This window comes from Etheostoma cragini, chromosome 10, assembly GCF_013103735.1.
Source record: "Etheostoma cragini isolate CJK2018 chromosome 10, CSU_Ecrag_1.0, whole genome shotgun sequence".
Taxonomy (NCBI): domain Eukaryota; kingdom Metazoa; phylum Chordata; class Actinopteri; order Perciformes; family Percidae; genus Etheostoma; species Etheostoma cragini.
Genome location: NC_048416.1, coordinates 20,654,323 through 20,672,832, shown reverse-complemented (window position 1 = coordinate 20,672,832; position 18,510 = coordinate 20,654,323). Strand labels below are relative to the sequence as shown.

The 18,510-nt window shown below is 40.0% G+C and overlaps 1 protein-coding gene and 1 long non-coding RNA gene across 8 annotated transcripts in view; both read left to right on the top strand.

Moving 5' to 3' along the window:
- Positions 1-18,510, top strand: part of diaph2 (diaphanous-related formin 2) — a 384,094-nt gene that overhangs the window by 193,835 nt on the left and 171,749 nt on the right. The gene's annotated exons all lie outside the window — the stretch shown is intronic.
- LOC117952148 lies at positions 1,895-16,841 on the top strand. Its single transcript, XR_004658323.1, has 3 exons — positions 1,895-1,906; positions 9,915-9,918; positions 16,699-16,841. It is a non-coding gene; the product is annotated as an uncharacterized LOC117952148 (long non-coding RNA).

Below are 18,510 nucleotides of genomic sequence, written 5' to 3'. Positions count from 1 at the left end.
TGTGTGTGTGTGTGTCTTTGTTTGTTTGTGTGGGTATGTTTGTGTGCCACACACAAACACCCATATACTCAAAACCACACACCGAGGGGGGTCCCAGGAGTTGGCCACAATTATTGTGTGTATCGTTGCTTACTCATTATGTCTGACAGGCCACAACACTTCTGCTCTCCTGCTGTCTCCTGTGCTTTGCCTCCTACATCATCCCCCTTACCAGTACACACACACACACACACACACACACACACACACACGCACCCAATGTGTACAGTGTATGGGTGGGCAGTGTCCACTCATGCAGGGCCCTTTTTTACAATCTCAGAGCGTTTCAGACAGAACATGTAGTTTTTGTTTATAGTGTTAACATCGATACAAAGTATTCATCAACTGCAGCTCAGAAAGTATGCCTACTCTTTACAGTAAACATTTGATTGGGCAGGCTACATATTCTTTTATATAGTAAAAGAAGATTAAAATCAATTTTAATATATATAACAACACAGATTTTCTTTTCCTGGTTCTTTCCATCTGGTGGAGAAGTTGTAAACCACTCCTTAGATACTATATCACGTCCAGGCACCTAAAAAACACCTTTAAATCACAAGTGAAGTCACTCCTCTGTTAATACTGTATTACAAATGCAGTATTGCTGCTGCTTGCAACATATTGCCTGAAGCTAACCCCAACACACTTTTGTCAAACAAGGGAAAAATGCAAACTGAGAGGCAAGACTCCAATTAATTGGCCATAGATATGCAGCTACATGAAACCATTAATGGGGGGCAAATAGCTTTAACTTTGTTTCTAATGTAATATACACTTTAATTAATAAAGTGTGTGATGAAGTGGAGACTTATCAAACAAGCCCTGTGTCCATTAAAGGCCCTAAACCCTCAGAAGGCAGGTTTATTAAACCCAGTTTCAAAACGTGTTTATGAGACCCATGGAGAGAAAACAAGGAGAAATGCAGAGACATGAAGAAAAAGAAATGAGTTTGTGTAATTAGTGAAAATTAAGAGCTTTTAATCCAGGAGGAGGAATGGTAGGCAGGGAAGAGGGGCGAGTTAGGAGGGGAGACGGGTGGGAGGTACTGTTTGGAGCTAGTGCTTGGCTTACTTTTGTTTGCCCCTGAAGAAATGAGCAGGGACCCAAAAGCACACACCTAATAAAGATACTCATAATAAAAATATGGTTATTTTTGTAAGGGGCTTTCAAAGCACAGCCTCCTTCACCTTCAGGACCTTTTTGTTTAAAGAAATAGGGGGAGCTTGTCACATTGTTGCACCACGTTGGGTAGATGCAGATTCAGTTTCATTAGGTAACTATATCTGGACAGTCTTGTCTCTTTTCTTAAACTTCTGTTTCCTCTATAAAACAAAATCAGCTATAAAGACCGCTTTGAGGTTCTTATTTTCTATATATTAATATAATACAGCTGAGTGTCTATACCACTCATTCCCACCTCTATCTCAGCAGAAGGTTTCTCAGACCTTATGTTGTCAACAGAAATGTTATTTCCGGGTCCTTCTGAGGGTGGCATTTGCTCCATTTCATGGCACACATCAAGACAGCTTCCAATTACAGTTTCTGCATCACTAGCCCTGACCTTCTAAAATGGATCCAGATGTTTAGGTGATGGACAGAAGAAGTGAAGACTGAGAGAGCAGTGATGTTTTGTAGACAGGGTAATAGTATTGCATTAGATGGAAACTCACATTCACCATCCCCCCTGTAGGATTTCCTCTGCTACAGAGTAGAAAAATACTGCAGACCCCACTGCGTCCATTCAGTGGGTTTACCATTACATACGTACATTATATAAATGTACTTTTCATGTTCATACTGCCTGTCAAAGAGGTCAATCATCTGAAAAATATAGACCATTCTAGGTTGTAAGTTTAGCAAGGCAGTTTTCACACCCAAGTGGAAGACGTTAAGTAATTTCTGAACATTGTCTCGGGTAAGGACCTCCTATTGTTTACAGCAGAGCCATGAGCCATTTTAGTGTGCTATTCTTAATGCCACAAGCCATGCCAGTGATTGTTCTTGCCAATGAGCTCACTTAACCTCTCCCTCCTGTGGAGTTGTTCTGGCACAAAACTGCTCATACTGGATATTATAAGTTCTTATTCGGCCTGTGCCTTTGTCTTTGTAGAGTAATTGCAGCTGTCATTAAAGCTTTAGTGCGTAACTGTTTTTGAATATTAAACGTCGAGGAGTTGATACAAAGCTAATTAAAACTATTGGCTCCACAAAACTCTCTGTATTTCTCAGCATGGCTGTGTTTAGAAATTGGTGTCGTCCGGCAAATTCTGTGCACAGAAACTCAGGTACAATTTTTTAAACCTCCGTGTCCTTCTTGTCTACATAGCAACTGTGTAGAGGAGGGGTGGGGGTGAAGGGCGATCAAGAAGGCTTGTATCATGTGGATGCTCCGACTGACTTGTTGTCATAACTTAGAATTCCTCATGGAGGAGACAGAAAATACGCACTATAGCTTTAAATTGCTGTTTTTTCATTATCAGCTGACTATGTACTAGAGCGCTCCTGTGTGCCAACTGCCATCAGACTGTACAACAGCAGTAGGTACCACTGACTGTCATCAGTCTGAACAGTTAATTTACTTTTACTATTTTACTAGTTATATATACCTCTTATTTTATTTTTAATTTAATGTTTTACTTGTATTCCTCTATCTGTACCCATTTCTGTCTTGTGCTTCTACAACACCTTCATTTCCAGTCTGGGGATAAATGAAAGATTATGTTATCTTATGTAATGCCTTTACCTTGATAAAGTATGCTTGAAATGCGACTCTTACATTACTACTTCTGTGTAGCGTGGCCTGGTTCGTAATCTTCACCCCATACATGGACCAGTGAGCGCCCTTCCTTATCTTTTGCTTTTATGGTTACTCAACAAATAAAAATACGCACAGCCGTCTGTTTCAGTCCCACATACAGCAACAGACAGATGGTAAACATGGAGTTGACTGCTAACAATTGTTTCATCCAGCATCTGAGAAGCACAGCCAGCCCATATTCATGTTGAATTCCTGCCCAGGCTTCAAAGTGCAGAGCGTTATGATTGTCCCGCCCTTTCAGCAACCCAAAGCACACAGCCGGATCAGGATGTTTGTTTTAATAAAGATTCTCTAGAGAGAGAGAAAAGTCCATCGCCAGTGGTGATCAGTAGTTCCATTAGGATGATTTGGTAGTGGGCCAGAAAGATATGCGGACCAAAGTCTCTGTCTAAAGAAGCACTTTCTATGTGTTGCCACATTTGTCACATTGGCTTTATAGTCCCTTGATCGTGGAATCCAACTATTGTGCAAAATGATCGGGTCAGCTCAAATTATCTCTATCAGGCAATTATGTAATAATTATGACAGGCCTAACCGTACATAAATTAAACAATACACCGACAACTTGCATTGTTTAAGGCCAAAAATGAACAAAGGAATGATAGATGTCAAAGCTGGTGCTGTGGATAGTTCAGGCTGTGCTACATGCAACAGGGCTCAAGGCTGACTTTATGACTCTAGGCTGACTTTGTTAGAGACAGGCATGAGGGTAACTGTAATGTATCCACTACCTTCCACTATGCACTTTGTTCTCCCGGGAAATGAAGTCAGTGTGGGCTTCCTCTGCTGCTTTTAAATCTGTGGAGTCCCATAAGGCAGAAGCCCATGAATGGCCGCTGGGAATACTTTGTGAGCCTCCTGCTCTGATAAGAAGACAGCTACCGGTACGTACTTACAACAGAGGTAAAGACAGACCCAGAGGACATAGAAGATGAGGTTGGGAGACAGTGTGGAGGAAAAAGAGTAAGGTACAGCAATTTAGGGGATTGTTTGTGGACGGAAAGGGACTAGTAATAAGTGTGTGGATTATTTTGAAAAGCCAAGTAGCTTGTTAAAATAAGGATAACAGGTATCATGGCAATAACATAAACATGAACATAAATCAGACTGACTTTTTTAATATGTTCTGAGAGTTCAATCATGCATACCTAGGCAAACAGTTTAAACCTGAGGGGATATGGAGACCACTCCTCCTCCATCTGATGAAATTTGTAGGCAGAAAAGGTGTTCTGTCCTTCAGTGGTGGCCTACTTTGAAAGTGAAATAGCAACTATTGGAAAATAGAATGCCAATGCAGTACTTAATATGCGTGCATATCAGGCTAGTGCAATGCTGTGGAGGCACACCTGAGAGGAATATGAAACTCCGGGCCAGGTGCTTGGTTCCCCGAGAGAGTGGGGACTGGAGGGTTTGGAGAACAGAGGGAGTGTTTGAAGTCCTGGAGGACAGTGCTGATTGTGGGTGGTATGGGAAGTCATAAGCCTCAAAAACACATGCTGCCACCTGGTTGTCTGAAATAGACATGCCATGCAATTATCTTGGTCCTTGAGTGCATGGGCAACTTGAAGGTATTGCAGATTCATTTTCTGAATGTATGTGTCTTATGAAAGAGGATGGGTTTAGGAATTTTCCTAAATTAAAAATGCAGTGGAATCGGTACTTTTCAATGCATCCATTGTAAAAATAATGCTCTCATATACAGTATTTGTAATTTATATCTGTAATTTTTTTTTGTCACAACTTTGTGAAAATGCCAATTTAGGAGGCACTCTATCCTGAGTGTGTCAGAGCTGATGCTAATACAGGCAAAACTTCAGCTATGCAGCCAGCCATGTATTTTTTTATTAAAATCCAAAACATTTACCATACGTTGAACTATGAATTAAATATAACAATATTGCTAATGTGTTATATTCTTGCTTCTAGAATAAAATAACCCTTGAATAAATCAACACATTCAAAGGTACTGAGAAATCAAAGGCAATGACAATGTTAGAAAATATTATGTTATATCATGGAACCAGAACCCTTTTGAATGTTTAGATGGGATGTAATGTAATAGGTTGTTAGAGTCTGAGGTGGATCAAGGCTTTTCTTCTTTCCTTTTAAATTTATTCTTTTTGTAATTTAATTCGGACAGATTTTCCCTTGTCAATGTCAAGATAATTTTTGGCCCCCTTTTTTTGTTTGTTTTTTGCCTTTGACAAACACAGCGGAGGGGTTGTCCCCACTGTTTCTATATGCCTCTCACAGGCAACCCAACCACACCAGACTCAACTGCTGTCACAGGTAACAGCTCCTGGGTTGAAAAAGATGAGGCAACAGGGACGCTGTTTATCAGATTAAGTATCCAGTACACATATCTAGTTTTGTGTGCGTGTGCACAGTAATGTGCAAGTGAACACAGCTTATCAAATACATACACAAATAAACAAACACACACACACACACACAAACAAACACACAATTCAGCATTACACTACAGTAGTTACGAATGGCCAGCAAGAGACTACTCCATATCCCTTTCAAGATTATCCCTTCCCCTTTCCTCCACCTGCTCCAATAGAAGGCTTATCCCGTGCTGTAGGATATGTGAACCTCCCCTCCTCTCCAGTCCCAGCACTGCTGCAAGGATCAGTGTGAATCAGGTAAAGATATGGTTGGAAGGAGAAAAGGGTGCACTTTCCTTTCACATAAACGTGGATCAATGGTATTTTCAAATTCTAAAGGCGTTCATCTTTTTGTCTGTTTGACTTCAGAAATGTCTCTAAATTTTGTCATCTTTTCACACATTGGCTTTTAAATAAAATGTGTCAAAGCTAACCATTCATACAACCCTGTGTTGTGAAATACTTGTTAGAGTACGCGTTGATTCACAGGGACACGTGTCTTAGGTGGAGCCCATCCATTTAGAGGCTGGTGCTTAAAAGAATGGCAGCAATAACCATGCAGAGCACCAAATTGCTCAAGTGATGTACTTACATGTCAAAGCACCACAAACACTTCCTTTCGTAATGGCAGTATTTTAGCTTTTGTGGTTTAAGATGAGTGGTATCCTAAAAGCATATCCAATGTAGGTAGAAATATAATTTATTTTGAGATAGACTAGACGTAGACTGCCAAGGACTGTACAGTGCAGAATGCAGAATTGCCTGGCAGCCTTCCCGTGTTAGACAGTGATGTGTTTGTGTGGGAAAGTTTGATATTGTGCTCTCACATGCTACCAACAAATCGTTTTTGCAGCGGATGGAATGCCACTTCCTCTATGCTCTGAACAGTAGATCAAGCATTTAAAAGATGCACCATGGAATAAACTGATTGTGCGTAATACAGTGTATTGTCATGCATACATTTTCCTCAAATTTTCTTGCATTTTATGCCAATGCTGTCTTCTTAGCAGCTGGAGAATTGCCATTATGAATTTGTTTTTCTCTTCTACGATATGTCTTGGCAGGTTTTAGCAATTTTTCTTCAACATGTTCACTTATGCTTAATATGTCAGAGGCAAATCAGAAGATCCATAAAATCCAACTGACACTTGGCTGGAGATAAACATCTGGTGCTAGCGCAACCTGTATTTACTTGTTGTTTATGGCTATTAGGGATGACATGGCAAGTGGGAGTGGCAGATGTAGCTTTTTATCAACAACAAGTGCAAGGGTCATCAACTACATTTAAAAAAAAAAATGTATTTATACCCAATACCTCTATTTTTGTTTGATATTTTTTACTTTCTAACTGAATTAATGCTACATTTTTACATGCAGTAGTGTGAGCAAATTCCTAAAATACATGGAGACTCCATAATGATAGCGGGCTCTTTAACTAGAAAAGGATTTCAGACTAGGAGGCAGGTTACTGAGGAGTGATAGTTAAAGTTTGCGATTATGGAAAACATTTTTGTATGCAGTGTCCTGATTGGTGAAAAATGCTTGCGGAAAGAAAGGCCCGTTGTCAGGTGAAAATGTCACTGTCAAAGAGGCTGAAGCGAATAGTTGACGTGGAAAAGCCCAGCTTTAATGATGAATGGACTGATGAGCAGGTCACGCACTCATCTTGTAGCCTATGCCTCATTTGCAACAAAACGATGCTGTTGCAAAGGAATATATCCAGCATCATCATCAAGAATGAGGAACACGAACAAAACGATGGAGGCATTCACGTGCATATTAAGTAGCCACATGCATCTGTTTTGGTCCTATAACACATTCTTAGATTTACTGCTCCAGCGGAGAGATGGTTTGTTCAGCCTGCAGTTAAGTTTACCATTTGTCAAAATTACAAGATTCATTGCAACTAAGATAAACAGTTAGACCACAAACCAACAGCAGAAATATCTCTTCTACATGTTTATGCCTGTAGATAAGTGAATGCATTGATTAGTATTGACTTTTTACTCACAAAGGTTTTATTTTTGCTTACTTACAGTAACAAGCCTAGCGTTCGTTCATCTGCGCCAGCGGCCGTTGGTAATCCTCTTTGTATCGTTCCCAGTCAGGTACTCGTGGTGTGACGCATACACCTCTCTGCTCAACTGTGTGAGTGAAGCAAGGGCATCGCTTTACAGAAACCTGGCTTGTGAACAGAGATGCAAATACAGGGGGCTGGGTTTGTGTTTTACCTGTGTAATGTTGCCTGCTGGCAATGCTTGAAATGCGAAATACCAGAACGCATTTTTTCTTCTTCACATTTTCTGAATTCATGATTTGATATATTTTGCCGTATTTTCCATCAGGCAGTTTCCCTTTATCAAGCAGTACCTACAAAAAGGCTTAGAGCGCCAAAGGCTTGTGTACTTCTTTTCGATCAGCACACCATAGCGACTTCTGTAAAGTATATTTCCCTTCATGCCTTTACACAATTATTATGACGCTTCAGTGAATGCTATACCTGCTTTCTAAAATGGCCATCATTGGGCTCAATACTCTTCTTGCTGTACTTTTCTCTATCAATATGATGTGTATATCATTTTTGACATCTTGCTAATATGAAATGAGCTACTCAATAAATGAGATTATTGCAGAAACATTTACTGTCAAATCATACTTCCTTTGTGCATTTGCCTTGACTTGAGTAAATTAACCGGAGAGTCATTTTAAGTTTGATGGACATGTTCTTTCACAAGAGATCATAGAGGAGGGATACATAACTAACTCTGCATCCCCACCGCTTGCTCATGGTTAATGTAATATCTCTGTTGATCACATCCTCACTATAAATGAGTCATCATGTTAAAGCCCCTTCTTTTTTCCCACTGCACCAAAATGGTGCCTGTATAACATGAGGACTAAAAAGTCTCTTTCAATAAAACAAATGCTTTCAATCTTAACCCTTAAAGCTTGCTAATATACACTGCCTTCTGGCTTAATTGATGCAGTTAAATAGCAAATGGGGGGAAAAGAGGATAGGCAACTCGCAAAGAAAAAATAAAAATGTTTTTTGTGTAATTGAGGTGGCCAGCTGTAATGCAGTTGATAGTATATTGTACGTTAAGGGTAGTAACAACTAAAAATCTTGGTCAGCAGTATGGTCTTTTATTGGCCCCCTCCACTCGCTCACAGGCTTCACTTTACAAGGTAAACTTCACTATTTGATTGGCTCAGTGTCTCTGCATTGCTTTTACAGATTAATACAGCATCACATCCAAGTCCAGACAGCAGGGTAGCAGCAGGACTACACACATCATAATCAGCCCACTAAGAGCTGGGTTGCACTTAAATGCTTAGTGCCCCCCAGACACCATGGATACCCCTAATTTCACCGTATCACAAGTCAAGAATCCGTTCTGCTTTACATACAGGGCTCTGACTTCCTAACTTATTTTATTGCATAAAAGCAAATCTATCATTATCACTAATTAATAATAAACAAAACCTGCATGAACCCTGTATAATCAGAGAAATGTATCTTCCTAGATGCAACAGATGTTGACAAAGTTTCATTGTGGGGACATCCTTTGTAATTGTGAAAAAATGTTGTAGTGTTTCTCCCCACAATTGTGTTTATTACTTTACTTATTGTGTGTTTACTAGTGCTGTGCCTATTCGAAACACGCAACATGTTTCAACATGAAACACGGAACTAGCCGATCACTTGGCTTTTCCTTCCTCTACCACTGCCAAAACCAACATTCCCTTTTTTTTTTTACATATAGAAATGGTGAAAAGTAAAGCAAGACACCGGTTGCCTGGGCCCCCCAAATCATTACACGTATCAATATTATTACGTGGATTAATATTGAACGTGTCAAAACAGCACCAAAACTCCGCTACTGCGTCTTTGGGTACTCATCAATTCACCCTCCAGGTGTAAAAATAGATTGTATGAACAGTTCTCAAGATATTCTAAAGACAATGGATACGTTGACGGTTTTCACTTTATAGTTACATGAGTGGCTCATTGAGTAAAGGGATTTCAGGAGAATAGTCATTATTATGTCCTGGATGGCCACAGTGTTTGCGAGTGAGTAGGGTCTAATGCAGGCTTTTTAGGTAACAAGAGCAGAACATTTGATTACAAACTGCTCATCTTTTTTCTTTCTCAACCTCTTGTTTTTCACATTGAATCAATTTAATTGTCGCTAGGCTAATATTACTCTATATACAGTAAACACAAATCTTTATTTTGTACTTTTTTCAGTGAAAGTGCTTGCTGTGACACTAAATGTTGACATGCTAATAGTGGCTGGCTGTAGCTGAAGGGCATGATGCTATGATGGACACAATGCAGTGTTTGCAATGAGGAGTCTACTGGGTACCATTAGAATGGCCGAAAACAGCTATTATGCATATATGTGAAAGAGCAACATGAACTACGAGGGAGAGAGAGAGTGAGAGAGAGAGACAGAGTCCTTGTAAACATCGAGGCAGGTGAGCAGCTCAACAACTGCTGTGTTTTGGGGATTTGAATGCAGTTCATGACTGAGTGCCTCTCTTTGCTCTCATATTTTCCTCGCCTCGCTTTTAACTCCATCCCCAGGTGCCGTACGGCGCATCTTTAATCAGGGCATGTCTGCCTTGACACCTTCATGTCACCTGAACATGCTTTTCTGCAGCTGTGTGAAGAATAGTCATCACGAGGTGACATGATGGGAAATGTTACAGCCTCAATCACATTGTGAGACCAATCCCTGTTTTTTATATTATGCATGTGTTTGTGTGTATCTGCATGTGAATGGGGGCAATGCATGCATTTTAGTGGTATACACAGCACCAGCTGTCTTTGATTTGATTGGGGACTTCCAACTTGACTGTATATATCTGTCCCCGTGTTGATTGCCAAGGATAAACCTATTGCTGCTAACAAGCGTGGAGTCAAGCTGCCAAAATGAGAAAAAGTCATTTCCTCTCCTCTTTTCCTCATCTCTCAGTAAACCTTGACATTTTCCAGCACACAAATGTGAAGTATTTCTTAAGTCCTTTCACGCCTCAGTTGACAAATTGGATCAACCCATCGGTTAACCTTCACAAGAAGAAAAGATAATACTTGAGCACATTTCTTGAAAAAAAACCTAAGCATGGTTGTCTTTACTTGTCAACAACCGTAATGTGTCACTTTTCTTTGCTGCTTGCTAAGACACACCTGCATGTTTGATTTTTTTCAAAAAGCAATGTTTGCTAAACTGAAAAATAAGTAAGATTATTTTATGGACATTTTATGCCCTTATTTGAAGACTTGAAAGGGGAGAGAAAGTGGTAATGACAGCAAAGAGACACAGGTCAGAATCCAACCCACGGCTGCTGTGTCAAGGACTGAGCCTGTGTAAATGGGTCACCCACTCAACCACTCAGATTCTACAATAATAATAATAATACCATCCAGTTTAAATGAAAATGACCATAGTGTTGAGAAAATAACTTTGATGCTATTAAATGTCCAGAGACATTATACAGCTCGTTTAGCATCCGATTTTAACTTTGAAATAAAAATCTACACATAAAAACTTAGCTCCTGTTATGACCACAGACATTTAATAATATCTCCTTTTAAGATGACCAACAGTACAAATGCACACTTTAAAATCCTAAAAAAGTATTAGCCTCTTTGAGTATACTTTACTCTGCAGTTCCTTTCTGAGCTCGATCCTATGTAACATGGTGCTGGGAGAGGTAATAGAGACTGTGGAGGCATCAGTAATCCTAATAGCTGTCTGAGGAACAGCTTTAGCCTCAAATCTCTGTTCTTCGTCCCTTCATGGTGACAGAAGTCCGGCTTCAGCGTTGTCTCCTGAATGCTTAAGGCTGTACGGCATAGTGTGGTCTTAACAGACGCCAGGGGCAGCCATTTGGACCATCAACTAGTGCCTTCCCACCAGCGCTCAAGCGCGTTGGGTCACAATGGGTTGCCTTGGCACCACCGGAGAATGGTTTCCTAGGACTGATTGGCTGTCAGGCTCAATCCATTCGCTGCCCCCAAGAGCATGTCTCCATGACCAATTTAAGAGGCAGAGTCAGAGCCTTCCCACACACTCTACCTCTGAGAGAGCGAAAACAATAGTCATGTGTAGATGTGCGCCTATTAAATATACATTTGTTAAAAGGCTGTATCAAGCCACAGGTCATTGGCAATGCTCAGAGTTATTGATTTGAGGGATTTTTTTTTATTTGCTCAGCATTGTTGTGTTTTCTCTTTTGAGTTCAATTTTACAGTCTGTTTTGAACAGATTCTCAGATTTTCTCTTGTTGGTGTAAAAGCAATGTCTAATCAATTGGCTTTGCTCAAGTCTATGCATACTCCAGTTTAACTTAAATGTTAGGTAATTCTCACCGCTAGATTTCTCAGGATTTATAATATTTTTTTTTTTATTGCCCAAGAAAGATTCCCAATCACAGCCAAAAACTAAAAAGGTAAACAAGCCATATATGATTATGATTCACGACTGCTCTGAATGTCCAGCATTGATAGAATCTGATCATTTCAATAGGAAACATAAATCGTTCGCAGGAGTTCTTCTCCTCTCCTCTTGGAATGGAAACAGGGAAGGGGGTCACTAAGGGAGATCTGTGTTGTCTCAATTAGAAGAGGAGGCGTTTTTCTCACTGGGCCCTGCTCCAAGCCCAGCTGTGTACCTTCCACCGTGGGCTGAGCCGCTCCCTGCATACTGAAAACATTACTGGCAACAGGGCCAGAGTGTCACTCTGTGGGACTTCTCCTGCTCTCTTTACACACACCTCTTATTTAGAGAGCTTAGATAACCAGAACCAGGTATTTTTAGATGGGGGAACAGATCATTTCAAAATGCTAGTTAGCTTAAAATCTCACATAGCCATTTCCGGTTGAACGGGTGCACACATTCTTTTTCTTAAGTTTGTTTTGTCACGCACGATTGGGCATGAACTCACACCTAACACGCAATCCACAGTTTTCATCATCATTATGAGTCACTTCCCCCACTGCCTGTTATCATTAGGTATGATGATGATTGCATGGTTGAGAGATCCACCCCCGCCCACCAAAATTGCAGCTTCACTATACAATGTGTTAACTTAAGCTGAGAAAAATATTTCAAAAAAACAACAAAAGCAAAAAAAGCCGCTGACAAAGTTAAAACGTGACAAAGGAACCAACAAGAAAAAGCAAACAAACAACACACTTAACCCTAATAACTTAAAGTTTTGCATTTGTTGCTAACAGTGTTACTTTCACAGGCATTCATTTATTTATTACAACAAAAAACCTACAATACTTACATCCACTCAAATACAAACTGTTATACTGAATTTGTAAATGTTTTTCTGTTCTGTTTTAGTATGCAGGTTTGCCAAGCTGAAAGTAAAATTAATCATTTCAATTCCTGAGTCAATGTAGAGGGATTGCATTTTTGCGAGTGGGAGCATGCTTTTGAGATCCAAGATAGCGGGGGGACTGGATAGAGAGGTGTGTATCCACACAGCAAATTGGCCTTGGCGTTGAGAAAGAGACCTCTGTTAAGCCTTCGTCAGTGGGAGAAATTGGTCACAGCTGGATTTCACTGGTCAATTTGTACGTTCAGATCTTGGGCGTGCTCTCTATTTTTTAAGGTTGCACTTATTATTCCAGCTATAACTGGGCAAGGCACTTTATCTTGCAAGTAGGTATTCAGGAACGCCTTTTTTCACTGTTTACCACCTTAATACTTTTCATTTATTCACTCATACCTCCCACAATCACATCTGTTTTGTTTTTGTTTTGTTAGGGTTTTTTGTGTAAAAATGCTAAGCTTCAAAGGACTCAGAGTATATTCACCGGTCAGTTGGTGTGTGTGTATAAAGTAAATATTTAACACATCTGTGGAATTGGTATTTGTGTTGATCAGACATGGCTGATGCCAATGACTCTTACTCTGAATTCTTCTTCTTTAGACAGGCTGGCAGCTCTCCAGCAGCTCAATCCTCAGTGTGAGTCCCTGAGATGGAGGACAGGGCACATGTTTGCAAGCAGATTGCACATTTGAGGGAATAAATTGCCTCATAGAGGACCAGACTCCACATTGTCTGTTTCACTCTATGTTCCTTTGCCTTTAAATTTGTTTGTTGAAACCTGTCATCTGCAGTTTCTTTTATTTCTCTTCAAGGCCCCCTCCTTTTGTGGTGTTTGGTAGCGGGGCTCAGACGAATGGTCTATGTCCGGAAGTGAACATGTGGTAGTGTTTAGCTATGTAATGCCGTGGGTTTATGGATGTCTTGAGGGAGATATTGCATGGAAGGCAACCAGGATAGCGATTCTGGGCCAGCAAACAGACAGGATGTCCAAGTGTTGGAGAACTCTTGTTATCACAGTTTCCCAAGGGCATACCTCAGTCCAAGGCCCACAGAGAAGACGGACAAATCTGTGTTTGTTCAAACATTTATCCATTTTTTCAATGTTACTTCTAATAATGTGGTGACTCCTTTTGGCACAGATCAACCTATAACTCCTTCTCAGTTAATGGAATGTGTATCACTTTCTCACTAGAGAATTCTCTTCATGTGGTTATGTTGGATCCAGTGAATCTTTCATCTGTTTAGTTATAACATGATTTTGAAACACTTCCTCCTTGACATTCTTCTTCGGGCTCTTCACCCTTGTAAGTTAATGTATTACAACAAATCAATAGTTACTAACTCTTTAGAATTCACTGGTATTATTTTCTTCTCAAACTTGCATGGCTCATATTAAGTCAAAAGGATTTGACCCTACTATTCCTTTAGAGAACCATCTGGCCCAAGAAGCAGCTATGCCGAAGATACAGTCGGTGTACACCTCAGAAAGCAATGTGTAATCACTGACCAAATGTACCAATTAAATTATATTCACCATCTAATTAATCCACCATAAAGCATCTGTTCACAAACTAGTTTATTCTATCCAGCTATTCACCTCTCTTCTTCTCACCAGACACAATCATGTTTTTCATTAATGTGAAATGAATAGGAAGGAAAAGCAGTCCTGTGAAAGTTCACAAACATGACTTTGACACAACATACTGTAGCACTTCTTACAGTTACTGTTGTGTATTTCTGATTTTAGCAACTTTTCTCTCAACTGCTCACAGAATTTCATCCCCATTTCCGGCGCATTCTAACTCCTACCTTGGCTAAATCCGAAATTGTGTCCCTACCTGTTTAATAATAGTTTTACATTATTTTGGTACCATTTTATTGCTAACATCACCTATCAGGTTCCCATACATATGCAAGTTAATGTTAGTAATGTATCTATGAGACTCGAGATATCTCAAATAAAACTCAATATCTTGCAATAGAAAGTCAAGATCGTCTTTTTTCTTTTCTTTTATTTATTCCCCTCCATGTCACCTCCAGGGCTCCATAGAATAGTAATGTCACATAATTCAATTTTTTTATTTTTTTATTATATCTAGACATCATGATACGTCTGTAGCTGTTTGGGAACATGTTTTGAATGGGCACTAAACTAGTTGTACATAACGGCTTCAAGCAAACCAGCAAGCTGCCAAAAAGCTCTCCCACATTGTGCCCATAACAAATGGCTGTTTATTGAGTGATTGTTTAGAAGATTCCATTAACAAATATTAATCTGTGTGCAAGGAATGGCTTTGTTGTTAGAGTATTACATTTTAGCCACTGGGCAACTCGTAAAACACGTTCACATGTTGGCAAGCACTTTGGTCAGCTGCCGTGGCCCTACACTGCTGGACAGGTTAAGCTTTCTATAACAGACATTCTTCCCCAAAGATGCATTTTAACAAAAAGAAAAACAAACTCAAAATGAACTCAACCTTATTATGATGCCAAGTAAAGGTTGCAAATTTCAATACAAACTTTTGTGTTTTGGAGACACTGTTAAACTTGCTTTATTGTTGTGGCCATCCATCTGGTTGAAATATGCCACCTAAAGTCATCCGCTCCACACACCCGAGACGCCGACTAGTGGCAGCTTGAGTGTGTACATGCCCTCCAGGGCCCATCAGTCCGCATGCAGTGCTTTGAGGAAACATGTGACGTGGCATAATTGAGTCAGCCAGCAAATACGATAGCAGAAATCAGCCAACTGATGTCACTACTCATTGCCCAGCGGGAGAGCTTTGAGCTGTATAGGATGGCCGCAGAAAGGAATGTGCCTGTTTCAGATTATTAAAGGGACTGTTTTTCTGTTTAATTTGAGATAGCAGGTGGCCCTGAGGGTAAGATTGAAGACAACTTTGGCATTGACAAATGGGCTGAGAGCACCCTGCTGAGAGTGTAAGTTACTTAGGTAAGAGATTCAAGTGGCAGCAGAGAAAAGAGAATGGAGGTTTAAGAGAACAATTTAGTACCAAAAGCAGCTAAATTTCCCTTCTCAGTATAACTTGCCCTCTGACTGTGGGCCATTCTCTAAGGGAGATCATTGTTTCCTTATGTTTTATTTTTGCTGGCTCTCCAGTTTTTTTGTCCAAGGCTTTTTCCATTAAAGGAATCTAGCAGGATTCCTTGGGCCGCACTGGTTCCTGACTGAGTATGGGAGTCAGGATATTGTGACTGCTATGTTGATGTTGTTGGATTTATTTATGAAGCAATTCATATTTATTTTGTGTCTGTATATTTGGTGGCTTTGGAGGAATTCTGACAGAAAATTGCACTAAAAAGTTAAATGTATGCATCAACAAAGCCTTACCCTCGAAATTGCAGCTAAAAAGCAGACAATCACAACAGTACATTTAAAGACTTGTGTTAATACCAACCAATGTTTTACCAATTTAAACCCCCTCTAAGTTACCAAATATAGCTGTGCAATTATATTGAAAAAGCAAATGCCACTGTAATTGAAACTTGACTTGGTGTTTGTCAGTTCAAAATTCATGTGTTGCATGTCTCCACCTAAAATTGTACCCCCTTTAATGTAAAAATGAATTAATGAGTCATTAACGATTTTAAATGGTAATAGAGTCCTGGGGCCTCATTTATAAACGTGGCATATGCACAAAAGTAGACATGCACTGCCGTCTGTGCAAGGTTTTGGTATTTTAAAAAAAGAAAACTTGACGGGAAAATTGTGCCATCCTAATGATACACGTGAAACTGAGATCATTGTGTAATATAAAACAAATGCCTGCATCTGGCGGACCATGTCATTTTAAAATGGTCATCGTAGTGTTATACACAGTGTTTATTTTATGGCTTTAGATTTTTTATTTTTTATTTTAAACAATTATTTTTATTGTAGGTCTAAAGCATGTTTAACCATTGTAAAAGGTACAATAGAAAGTTGTAGTAATTAGATGCTCCTTGCGCAGAACTAGCTGTCATTTAGAATTAGATTATTCCCACACATTTAGCCTTTCAGATAAAATCTAATTGATGGGTAGAAAAGGGCATGCCATGCGTAATGACGCACAATGGCTGGCTTTGTACTGTTGGCAGATGTGGCAAATGGAGACCGACAGCAAGAAGACTTGCTGGCAAACAAGGACAAGTGGCATCAGAGCCGGTGCTGACTGCCTCGAGCTGTCTTGTTGGATCTTTGTGCTGTTTTGGACCCAGTGTTGCAGAGGAGCACTTGGAGAAACCACTGCGTATCGGTGTCATGCAAACACACGTCCCATTTCAAGGGTGGTCAGCTCTGGTGTCCCATGGAATAAACACTTTCTCGGGATAGCGCTAGGCATTTTTTTGCATCAACTTTAATATCGGACAATTTCTTTTTAATTTGGGCCACAGCCAAACCTCTTAAAGCTGTAGCATTAACTGTGCATTAACTGTGTCTGTAACATGTTGTCACTTTACAGCATTTTTGGCACTAATTGTACCCACACTCTTTCCTCCAAACATATTTTCCCCTTTTCCACCTCTCTTAACAAAAACTACAACTTCACATTGAGTGAAAGTCCTTTGCTTTGTTTTTTCTCTGTGCGCATGAGGTCCAAATATTAATTTGGACCTCATGCGCACAGAGAACATAAAATGTGGTTATGAACATAAAACATTTATGAACAGAACATAAAATATTAATTTGGGGTGTTTCACTGACTATTCCAGGGCAATTATGGGTGTTACATGAAGCTGCTAAGCTGCGCTACATTTAGAGTCAATTGTGGTTTTTAAAGGAAACCTGGTGTAGGACGTGCATGTGCTTGGTTTTATAAATCTGAATATTTCTGTGTGTTCTCACATCCTGTGTTTTGTCCAAAAGCCACTTCTGACACATTTTAGCTGCACAGTTTTATAAATGAGGCCCCTGATCTTGACAAAGATTGAAACAAAACACACTGTCTCGTGAAAGTGAAACAAAGTGTGTGGGAATAATCAGTTTATAGGGGACTTATTAACAGGTTGTGGCCTGTTTTTGGCTAGCAGCTCCTGCCTTAATGCATGTATAAAGTCCCACATTTTACCTTGTTGCTCTTGTTAACAAAAAGAAAAATTCAAGCCATTGGCTGATGTGCATCCCTGAGCACCACTAAGTATGAAGGTGATAAACCCCGATGTTTGTTGCAGTCCGAGTAGACTTGAAGTTAGAGTGCAGAGTCATGTCAGCCCGGGAGGAACATCTTTCAGATGTTGACAGAAAATCAAACCATACTGCCAGATGTAACATTGGTACACACTTGCCCCCTTTGTAGCCCTACTTAATACAATAAACAACTGCTTCCCTGATGTCATGTGTTGACAGAAAGCACTGGAGTTAGGCAGGTGCCTTCAGCATTCCTTCTCCTGGCTGCCCAGGAGATGTTGCCTCTTTGATTGTTTCTTCAAATATGCAAGCCAGCGCTAAGGGAACATATTGTTTGTTCTAGATTTCCTGGGAGACTCCCACCTTGGGCTTAAATAGAGCGGTTTTGCTGATTAGCAACACAGTGTGCTGCCTCTCCCATAAACCATTGGGAGGAAAGGGGAGGGTTTAAGAAATTTTCTTTCTCATATAGTTTCTTCCTCTGTCTTCTTCAGTACTGTTTTTGCTCCCTACATGGGCACCTACTGTATATTTTTAACGCTTAGTGATATTGAAGAGTAAGTGAAGAGTAATACACGCTGACATATATTGCAGCCTCAATAATGTCTCAATTATGAAAACAAAGGTCTCTTCATTCTTGGACCAATTTGTCTATTGTGCTCAGTCATGTTACAGAGACTTAATGTCATTTCCTGGGATTATAAGCGGTAACACAATTATCTCCTTGGCTCCAGTGAGTTGACAGACACGGCCTAAGGGAAGGAGCTGCGCTTATCAACCAT